Source organism: Amaranthus tricolor, chromosome 6, assembly GCF_026212465.1.
Source record: "Amaranthus tricolor cultivar Red isolate AtriRed21 chromosome 6, ASM2621246v1, whole genome shotgun sequence".
In the NCBI taxonomy this organism is placed as follows: Eukaryota; Viridiplantae; Streptophyta; class Magnoliopsida; order Caryophyllales; family Amaranthaceae; genus Amaranthus; species Amaranthus tricolor.
In genome coordinates this window covers 24,077,425-24,089,578 of record NC_080052.1, presented here as the reverse complement: position 1 = coordinate 24,089,578, position 12,154 = coordinate 24,077,425, and positions in this window count along the sequence as shown.

Below are 12,154 nucleotides of genomic sequence, written 5' to 3'. Positions count from 1 at the left end.
CTTTAAACTGATGATGAAATTCAAAATAATAGTGTGAAAATAGAGTTATTACCAAAATAAAAATTATAGGAGTATTTGTCAATTGACTTTTCATGACTTTTTGGTTGATTAAAGGTAAAACAATATTTAGTTATATTTGACTTATAAAAAAGATGAAAAATAATTTTTTAATCAAAACCAAAAAGTTAGTCATAATAGTAATAAATTTTTATCAAACACTTTCATAAATATCTGATTTATCAGTAAATACATCCATTTGATCACACCAATTAGTAATTTCAGCCAATAACTTAAACTACAATCTTTTATCAAATCGACTCTTTTATAAATTCATTATAATAAATGAAATAGAAATATCTTTTATGAAGATGTATTCAAAACGGAAAGGTGAGGGGTCAAAAGTTTGTGTATTTGGTTGAAATAATAAGACAATGACATAGCTACCCTTCCTTTGACTTTGGCTCTCATTGGTAGTCATGGCACAAATGCTTAGCATTGCTTGCTAAGCCTAATCTAGAACAATTATATACATCATCAATTAGTGGTTGGTTCTTAATCTAATTATCTTATAATCAATAGCTAATACAAATAAGAGGTGTTCATTCGTGTCATCGGGTCAATTTCCGATCAAGTGTTTCGGATCGGTTTAAAATCAGGTTTTGTCTCCATATTAATTTTTACATTATTTTAAATTTATTTTGAAGTGGAGTTAAGTCGGATTCAGTTATAAAATCGAATAAATATTATATAATCGGATATGTTTTGACCGAACACCTCTCTGTTAGAGAGTTACTCAAATTGTGAAGTTAGAATTTCGTATGTAGTCGATGTAGATAGGATTGATACACTTCATCTTCTCATACAAATATATGAATTGGATTATTAAACACAAAAGTTGTTATCTGTGAGAGTACAAACTCTTAGATATCTCTACATATTTTACAAATAAAAGATGTATAAGGCATATAAGGTGATAGAGTCTATATTATACTTTCTCATATCTTTGGCAAATAGTTGTTAGATATTGTCTGTTTTAATTAGTTTATTTGACTAATTGTTAATGTTGAATGTTTTTTGTTGGTTTTTAACCTAATGTGATAAATCAGTTGTATAGAGAGAAGTTTGATAATATTAAATATTTGATATTGATTGTTTATTAGCTGAAAAATGTGTCTACAAATCAAAAATCATTAAATAAAGCCATCAGAATTAGTCTTTTCATTTTGACTTTAATACAAAGTCATTTACCAAACTCATTTTTTTAACTAACAGTAAAATAAAATTCAAAAATTAACCCAAAAATTATTTACCAAATCAATTTTTTTTTTAGGATTTCATATAAGCTTTAAATAGCTCAAACAAATTGAATGTTGCTACCATGCAACTTATCATATAATTGACATGTAAAGCACTTTTTTCAAAAGCTATTTATTAAGAGTGTTTCACATATAACACGAATAGATTGTTTAGTCGTCAAAAAGTTAATAGTCGAAAAACTTTTTTTTTTCTCATTACCTTTTAATATCATATTATAACAAAAAAATAATAAAATTAGGAAAAATATAGTCATAACTCTTATCATGTAAATTTTTCACCAAAATTAATTTGTTGTTATAAGATAGGCTGAAAAGAAATAATCAATGTGAATTTAACACATAATTTGCATACAGTATATTATTTGTCGCCACTTAAATAATATTATTTTCCTTTAATTTTATTCGTAGTATATGATAGAAATAGAAGTATTAACAACTAAACCATCGCAAGTGATTTGCCAATTATTGAATTGTTTGATGACTTGTCTTAGAAAGTTTCTATGTGCACGCCCTTATTATACTCTAAGCATACTGTGCTTTCTGAGTTCCCATTTTCCCGTTCAGATCAGTCGTACGTTGTTTAGTTTATTTTATACCTATAATATAATTTCTAAAGATCTTTTTACGAAAGAATTTTTTGGCCCCAACATTTTTTATGGGTATGGGTTATCGTCTTTTTTCATTTCTCATATCCTGATCATGAGCGGGATAGACTAGGTATAGTAATAATGAATTTCTTGTAGTACACTTGCATATTACATAAAGATTAGAAAATGATGGTAACATTTGAATTATATGGATGATATTAAAGGAGAGTTAAAACATGTTGATGAAATATAAAAGGTGGTGAGATATTTTCATCAAAAAAGTAAAATTAACAGACTGAAAAGAAAAGTGTGGCACACTCACATTAGGAGTATTTAACTGCAAATTTAGATTAAATATATCAGCAAATTTTGTGTGAGACCATCTTACAATGAGAAAAATTCATACAATCAGCACATTTATCTAATTGATCATAGACTCATAGTATATATAATAGTAAGTAATCATTTTAAGATTATAAATTATCACTTTTTAAATTATAAATAATCAATTATATAAATAATCATTTTAAGACTGTTACTATATATTAGAACAATTTAATATAAATAATTTTACCGTAAAATAATTTCATTTTAAAATTTGTGAAATATTTATGAAGGGAATCTAGATGATAGTGTGCAAAATACATGTCCGTAAACCGAATACCGTAGACCACGACGGTGTAATTATCTTAGTGTGACCGTATCAATGTAACGTGATTCATATCATGGACGGCTATAGACTTATGGCCCCTATGACACCATAGCCTTCTAGAATAACAATTAATCATATTCTTTCTATTTTTAAAAGTTTGTATATTTTTATTTTTATTTTATCATATAGCCGAGTAATTATTCTTGATCATTTAAAAATAATAATATTTCTAAAATCGAATTAATTTAGTGTTTATAAAATCAAATTAATTTAGTGTTTATAATTAAATATAACAAGTATATAAATTGAGTTCACTGATGTTTAATAATAATAGCACGATGTCATGGGCCTAGCAAAAGCGTGCAAAAAGTTTAAAGGAATTTATTTGTAGTTTTATTAAATTTTAGGGTATAAATTAAAAAAGTAATCAAACTAAAATAATATAAATACAAAATAATTAGAATTAATATTTAAATTCTCTTATTAATTGGGCTTTATTATGTGGGGACATCTTGCACATACTCACAACAATGCCAAGATCATATATATGATGTGTTCAATTCTTAAAATTTAATCATAAAGGTTAAAAATGTAAAAAACAAATAAAAAGAAATGGAGAAAATAATTATTAAAACTTTCTGAGAATTTTGGTCATCATTTGTTGTTATTCTTGTTTGAGCAGTTGATGAACTTGTAGCCTTGGCAATTTGGCATACTTTCCCTTCAACTTGATTAAAAGTGGTGTACCGAAGATGATGAAACCCATTGATCATCAAATAAGGATATATAAAAAGAAAAGTCAATCAAAAAAATCAATCCATATTATATTATAAAAGGAAATTGTCAATAATAAATTAAATTTTATTTGATCCATTAAAATTAGATTTATCTATTATTTATTTTTAAATAAGCCCGCCTATTAAATATCTTTGTTTAGATTAATTAAACTCATTTATTGTTTATAACCATTTTCAAGATTTTTTTGTTATCCACCAATTAGAAATAAATGTACGTATTCAATGAAAGTTTGAAGTTTTATTACCTCTATTCTAAAATACTTATTGCATAATTATTTACATAAGGATTGATTATTTTCACCATTTAAACTTATTTTATATATTGTAGTTACACTATAAATAATAATAAAATGACGACGACACTTATGATCGCTATTTGATCGCTAAATTGGCAAAAAGTGGTTCTGGCGACGGCATCAAGGCTGGACGCCATTTTGATGGACGCTAAATGAAAATTGGACGCTATGTAAGAAAAAATATTGTCAACTGGAATCTTCTATGAATTGGTGATCACATATTTTTATAATATTAATTTTTTTTATTATTAAAATTATAAAGCAATATATAAATAATTAAAATAATGTATTTAACAACGTAAAAATATATAGCAATTATAATGAAATTGAGAAAGTATATAAGATTCGCTAGATTTGACAATTGATCGAATTATTAAGAGGTTAACTATATTTAAAAGGATTTATTATATTTCAATTAGTGTAATTACTTTTAAAAGCACAAAACCCACATATAATATCGGTTATCTTTGTTAGAGTTTTTTTAAATGTAGCCTATTAATTAAAATCGAGTATAATTCGACCCGATTCAAAATAATATATGTATCAACATTAAAATCTAGCTAATTATTAAAAATATTTATATATATTCAATAACTTAAATTAATCCGACCCTAAGACTTGTATTGACATTTCTAGTTGTCTTATGATTCATTCTTGAATTGGAATCAAGCCAAAATTAATATAATTCAAAAAAAAATTTACATCTTAGTAAGTATGCTTTGAATCAAAATTATTCAAGATAAAAGGTTCGAATCCAAATAAGAGGCTCAAATTTGAAGTTTACTGGAATTTAATCCGGCTTTAATCTATCATCATCCTAAAATAATTAGTCCCACATCAATTTTTAAGTAGATACATTTTTTAATCTTAAACAAACAAAAATTATAAAGCAATTCGCAAGTCTGAGATCGTATCATTATGAGACGGCTTATACAATAAATTTATTTTGCAAATTATCATTTTAAAATCGTAAGTAATCACTTTAAAATTATAAGTTATAATTTTAAAATTGTGAGTGTTCACATTAAAATTATTAATAATCACTTTAAGATTATAAAAAATAATCAATTTAAAAATATAAGTGATCACTTAAAATTATAATTAATTATTTTAAAATTATAAATGATCACTTTAAAGTTATATGTAAAACTGTTTTGATGCAAAAATTTTCAAACCAATATAAATTATTACGAAATTCTTATTACATCGACATAAATGATTAAAAACAAGATTAAGATGAATAAATGATGAAATTTGGAATCATTGTAGTCATAGCTGGCTTTATTATTAATCCATATGTAATTTGTCTTTTTAGCTAACTAAAATTTAGAGAATTTTCTTTTTATTGGTGGAGTTGGTAACATTATCCAGTTTTGGGGAAAATTAGTTCATCAAGCCAGCTAGAGTTAGTAGAGCGTGGATAATGCATTTACCCAAGGATATGTGGGATAATTAAGAATTTGTCAACTAATTAAATAAGGTAATATATCATATGTGTACATGCATTCAAATTTTGGATCACTCGGTAAACTAATAATACTGAAATTATTAAAATGAGTTGCTAAGCGTTATAAAAAAAACTAATTTAGTTAAAAATTTATACTGATAGTTGCAATATTCAAATAGTTATATACTTTTATTTTTATCATGTCTACTTATAATAAAGTTTTTTGGACTAAAAAAGTAAATGTACTACATGTTTCCTCATATCTGATACTAAATATTTTACTTGAACAAAAGGTATTAGTTGAGGGAGCACAATGAGCAAAATAGCTTACTAATGAATGTATGTTGTTATAGAAGATGAAAAAGTGTTCGCAGGTATCTCTATTTCTGAGGAACTTTCTAAAGCTGAGGGACTATTTGGTCGCATTTTTCTTTATGGGTATGAGTTGTCGTTTTCTTCAATCCTCAAATCCTACTCATAATCGCTATGGGCGGAATACACAGAGTTCGATGATGATGATAAAATGCAAAGTAAAATTTTAGCTCATAACATATGTTAAGATTGCTTTGTGACTTAAAAGGAGTGATGGACGAAATTCAAATTAATGACATTTACTTACCTTGACTTGTGATACCTTGTTAAAAGACTAATTTAATTAAAAGTTTAAACTAATAGTTAAATCCATACAATGTCTTATATAATCTATTAAAAGTGACCTATTTGATTGTCCGTATTCAAATAGTTCGAAGGATAATAAAAAAAATTAATTATTTAAATAAGGTAGAATTTTGTGGAAATCCTAAGAGTTGAATCATACGCATTTGTTTTTTCTATTTTGAAGTAAGAAAATAATAAAATATAAGTAGAATAATGAGAGTGCAAAATATAGAAAGGAAAAAAAAAAAAAGAAAAAAGAACACGGTTTACCTGGTCAAGAGAAGACTAGACTCTGTAGTCTTGGAAGGCAGTGCGAAGGCAAAGACGAAGGAAGTAGGAACATAAAAGGGAATAAAGAAATGGGTGCGAGCGTTCGACTAAGCAACTTGGTAAGTTGAATGTCACTCTTAGTTGAATTCGACGACCTTTTCTATTTTTTATTTGACATGTATCAGTTCTTTAATATCATTTGTTATCATTCCTGCTAGGAGAGAATACTTAACACTTTCAACAAAGATAAAGGAAATGACTTTTTGAGTTAACAATGAATATAAATTACTGGAAAGGTCTGAGTTGCTTTCTCGAACGTTTCACCGTGTTTTCCTGCACAAGGTAACAATACTAACAAACGAGGGCCGAAGAGAGGTATTCCGAGGGTTCCTCCAATGATTAAGTCAGCAAGGGTTTTGAGATATTTCTGTACGAGAGAATAGTGCTTGGGTTTTTAGTATCAAAGCTACCTGGCCTTTGGTGATGCATGACATTGTATATTTAAGTGGTGGGCCTTAAGAGAGGTTCCCAAAACCCTAATGACAGTTTTGACTTTTACCTTAAATGTAATCCTTTTCAGGATCAGTGGAGAGAGAAATAAAATATTTTGCAAGCCTATGTGGTGTTCGGTGATTTGCTGATCCTTACGCCAAGGTCCCTACTCTTTGTCTTTTAGTACACCTATATAGGTAGGGTATGAGGTAGGTGTGGTGCCTTGCCTTATACAAGTGTTGACAGCTTTTTTTACATAACTGTAGTTGCTCCCTGCCATGTCATCGTTTTCGTTGTCATCATTCTGCAGAATCAATCATCCTGCAGGTATTTATGTTCTTCATTCTCTGTCTGAGTCTTTTTGATATAGCCTTGCTGCTTCATGAGTCTTTTATTTAATAATTATTCATTATTTATTTATATTTTAATTTTATTTTAATTTCATTTATATAATTTGTCATCATTTTCATTTAATTATTATCACTTTTTGTAGTAGAAATTGAAGACTTACTTTTCTTTACTACTAGCTAAATGGAATGGAATAGTATTTTTTATTTCATTCTAATTATTATAATAATAATAATAATTATTATTATTATTATTATGGCACATCTCGACCTATAAATTAGAGAAAACATAAGTAATTAATCGAACAAAACATCCCAAAGTTATTGTTTTTAAATAAAAAATTTATAATAGGAGACTTGAGATTATAAAGATATCAATAAGTGTTGCGTGATTGTATAATTATCACAAATTTTGTTAAATTAATATTATAAATATTAATTACAACATAAGAATCAACCCCAAAATTCAAATTTTAGTTTATTACTTTTTTTTGGCAAATATTTTTATTAATTTGAAAGTTTAACTTTTGTAAAATTTAAATCAATTCTTATATTATATAAATATATATTGATTAATTAGTAAAGGGATTAAATTAAAAATACAATAAAATACATATTTAAATTCAAAAGACATACTTTTCCAGATTCCATGTAATTTTGGACATAATCAGATGGTATATTTATATTAAATAATTTGACACAATATAAACAAACAAATAAAAGTAATATAATTATATATAAGTAGTCAATATATTTTAATTTCACGATGTATATAACAATGATTATATATAATATATGTAAATATTCTAAACCTTTCAAAACTTCACATAATATAATTAGCATAACAATGATTATTTAGATACTTTAAACCCTTTAAAACTTCATATATTATGTAGATATATTGCTCTACAATATTTAATAACAATAATAAAACAATAATAAAACTCAATCAGTATTTAATATATTATGAAAAATAATTAATGTAAAAAAAAAAAAACAAAATCAATAAAATTTAAACCTATGTTCAAACTTTAAAACATGTTATATGCTCTATCACACCTCTTTAAACACGTAACTTGTTATCACGTTGACTTTTAATATAATAATAACAAATAAATTTAGCAAAAAATTTAAAATGATAAATTCAAAACTTTTAAATGTGTTAGATATTATATAATAAATATAAATCATATAATTATCTTATAATTATAAAAATCCTAAACAATAAAAAAAATACTTACCCTTTCACTATATAATCGTTTGAAATCAAAAATTTTAATTGCCACATTCTTATAATCGAGTATATAAAAAGTATGATAAACTGATGCATCAATATTTTCACCTATCTACTCATAAACATTGAAGTTCTATCTTTTGATATGAATTTTTTTTTTTTCATTTTTTTCACTATTACATTGTTTTTCTAAACACACAATTGTAACACCTTTATAATTAGGTCCAATTTTAAAAAGATTTTCATGGAAAAACATAAACTAAACCTTAACTATTGGAGCGTTTCCGTCACATCTATTTTATTTTTGATAAAAAATAAATGTAAGGCTAAACAACTATAAAATAATTTTATATACTAAACAATTCTTATAACTGAAAATGAAATTTTAACTGAGACATGACTACTAATAAAAACTAATTATCTAGGTGAACCTCACTCCATAAACCCCACGCGATCAATAACTTGCAAAAATAAAAATGCAAGAAAGACAAGGGAAAAACTACCAAATATAAAAATTGAGTAATTCCAACTCAATCCTATAAAACAATTATATATAGCAGCATTCTAGCAGCCAGTCAAGTCCAACACTATACAAGACTAAATGAATAATAAGCTTATAGAATCCTTCTAGATTACTCATATAATAAATACTTTCGTTTCGGTTTATATATTACACTTTGATAAAAAAAAAACCTCTAAAAATTTAGGAGTATTTTAATTAAATTGTAACCAATAAAGTGAAACATAAGAATATTAAATAACTTAAAAATATAGTGTTGATATCTTTTCTACAAATTAATTTAATTTGTATGAGAATGAGGCATACGAAAAGGTAATAGGCATGTAATAAAACGAACAGATAAAACGAATGTGCTAAATTTCTCGATTATTGAGTAGGTGTGGAAAAATAAACTCATGATTTAATGATTTGTCAAATACTCCTATCAAATAATTATATAGCAGCCTCCTTTCTATGCAAGTCTCAATTAAGCTTTCAACATGAGACTCCTATTCTAATTTTATATTACAAACTAAAAAAACACTATTAACATTATTTACTTTTAGTATGCGATATTTAATTTAAATATCGTTATTTTAAATTCCTAATAGTATATTGAGGATTTAGTGATATTTATTAGACCCTTTAGCAACATAATAAAAAATCACACTAAAGCTTTTTGCGATATAGGATTTAATAACGTTTTCCATAAATGTCACTATAGACTATAATAACAATTACATATATAACTAAAGACCAAATAAAATGTCGCTAAATCACTTTATGGTGGAACTTAAAATAAAACTCAATAATTATCACACTAAAAATATAAATCAGTGGCATTTTTTAATGCCACAAAATTCAATATCACAAATAGCTAAATTTGTTGTAGTGGAAAACCATCCAAATATTTTTAAAAAGTAAGAAAAAATAAAGACATCACGTAACATTTGATTGTTCTACGTTGGTATTAAATAGTAATAATGAAAATAATTTAATATTTTCATGGTGATTAAACGTACGTTGATCGTATAAAATTCTTTTTTTTTTTTCATAATTTTTCAGTACATCTAATACCACATCTCCGAATCAAATGATAATGCATCGGAATGAATATTGTGAAAAGTTGCGATTATTGAAATAGAACAAGTACAACCATTTAACCTGTTATAAGATTTTCCTATCAAACTTATACTAATTTTTCATTACTATTTTCACCATTTAACACTGACAAGCAAACTAGCTGCAAATGTACTCCTTAGTGCTAATGAGTTAGCCACATTTTGTATACGGCTGTTATTTTGTCGAAGGTGTTATTTTTTATTTTTTAGTGCAATAATTAATATTAAATGAAAACAATCTTAAATATTTTGATGAGATTTTATAGTTCATTTCCAAATAAGAGAATGAAGTAAAATGAGTTGAACTACACAAAATACAAAATGTCAGAAAATTGAGAGACTAAGGAAGGGGCTGATACGAAGTTAGCTAGAACCACAAGCAACGTGGATAACGAATAATATTCTTATACTTCTATATGGTTGACTAACATGTGGTTAGGTTTCTTGTTTGATTAATTAGATATTGGATGACATATATTATTGATATATATGACTTTGACGTGGTGAAGATGAATCAATCCAACATCGTATAAAGTTAGGATTTAAAAAGAAAATATAGCGGATAAATTATATCTGTACCCTTTCAATAAAGAGGGTAAGAGAAATGTGCGCAGTCAAATAGAACCCTTAGATAGATAGAGTCCTGCATCTGCAAAATACTAAACAAGCTAAACTAGGATAGGATTTGTAGGAGAAAAGAAAGAAAGGAAATCAATATACAAAACTGCATAGGGAATAACAGGTTAATGAAAGAGGACTATCAATAGTCTCAAATATGACGCCTTCAACTAATTTTATCGCTCTTCAGGTCTGTTCTATTTATTTTGCATTATATGAATGAAATAACTTTTAGATCATAGCGTGAAACGGTGTAAAATAAATAGAACGTACGAGTTGGTAGATGACAAATACTATCAAATAGGACGGGACTTGGGAGTATGCATGCACGCATGAGAAGCTTGTGCGAAATTGACTGTGATGACAAATATGTTATCATGTTTTAAATTCAAACCATTATTTGAACACAAAATTGGCTTTATTACTTATTTTAATTAATTAAGTAATTTTCAATTAAAATCGCTATATAATGACTCATTTTCATGCACCAATAACGTAATTGTTCCATAACTCATATGTTGATGTCTTTCTAATTTTTATTATATTTTTAAACTCCATTCCCTCTTATTAGTTTATAAAAAATCATGATACATGAAATTATTAAATATTATATTCAAGAGAAATTTCAGCAGTAGAAGAAATACAAATGAACCGTAAGCTAAGATTTGTGGTTTTAATCTTTATATACAAGTTATAAATCGAATATCTTTTTATACATTTATAGATTTTTTGCTTATAGAATTTCACATTTATAAAATTAGAATTTTCTCTATTATAAATTTCATAATTTAGCGAGTTAATTATTCATTTAACTATAATTGTTATTTTTTATTTATTGAATATTAGGTCCCTCAAGTTAAAGTTTCTAGCTTCATCACTAGTATTTTTATTTATTTTTGATCATTTGATCTGGTACGATGTCTATTGAAAAAATTCTAAATTGAATTATTATTCATATTCTTCTATTGAAAATACTTAATATGAATATTTTTGATTATATAGTAGGATGAGTAAAAAAGAGGGGCGAATGAGAATCAAATTCAGAGCTTTTTAGACAGCAATGATAGCTCTAATCGAAAATAAGACCGATTCTCTTTAATTTTGATATTTTAAATTATGGAGTAATCTATCTAATTACATAAAAATATATGTTTACTTCCTTTTAAAAAACAAAAAATTCCCTTATATAACATCATTTATACGTCTATTATTAAATATTTGAAAATGACTATCTTTCCAGGTTTTAAAGACTTCTTATATAAAGGTACTTATAAGTTATATGTATAGAATTACTTGCACCATTTGCACCATTTAAACTTGTAAGTTTCTTTAACTTTTGAATAATGAGCTCTGTTAAAATTTAGAATATAGGCTTGGGTAATTCGAATAAGAAGAAAAAGAGGCAACTTACATATAAATTAAAAGAAAATTAACTACTAAAATTTATTGGTAATAGTAGAAATTACTCAAGTTTATAAAGTGGCATATTTTCTTCTCTTTCTTCGATATAAGACAACTCACGTATGGGTAATAATGAATATTTTAACACTCTTAACTAGTAATAAGATTAAATGCTCAGTCATAAAGGCCCAACAACAAACCGTATTCTGATATCATGTTAATATTTTAAAAATAGGCTTTGACAGCTCAAACAAGGAAGTGAAGTGATAAGTGATAACACACATACGACAAACCCAAAAGAGATTCATTAATAAAATTAATTGGTAGTAGTAGGAATCACTCTTCAAATGTATAAAGTGACATATCCTTCTTTCTTTGATGTAGGTTTGCTCACATGTAGGTAATAATGGGCATTATAAC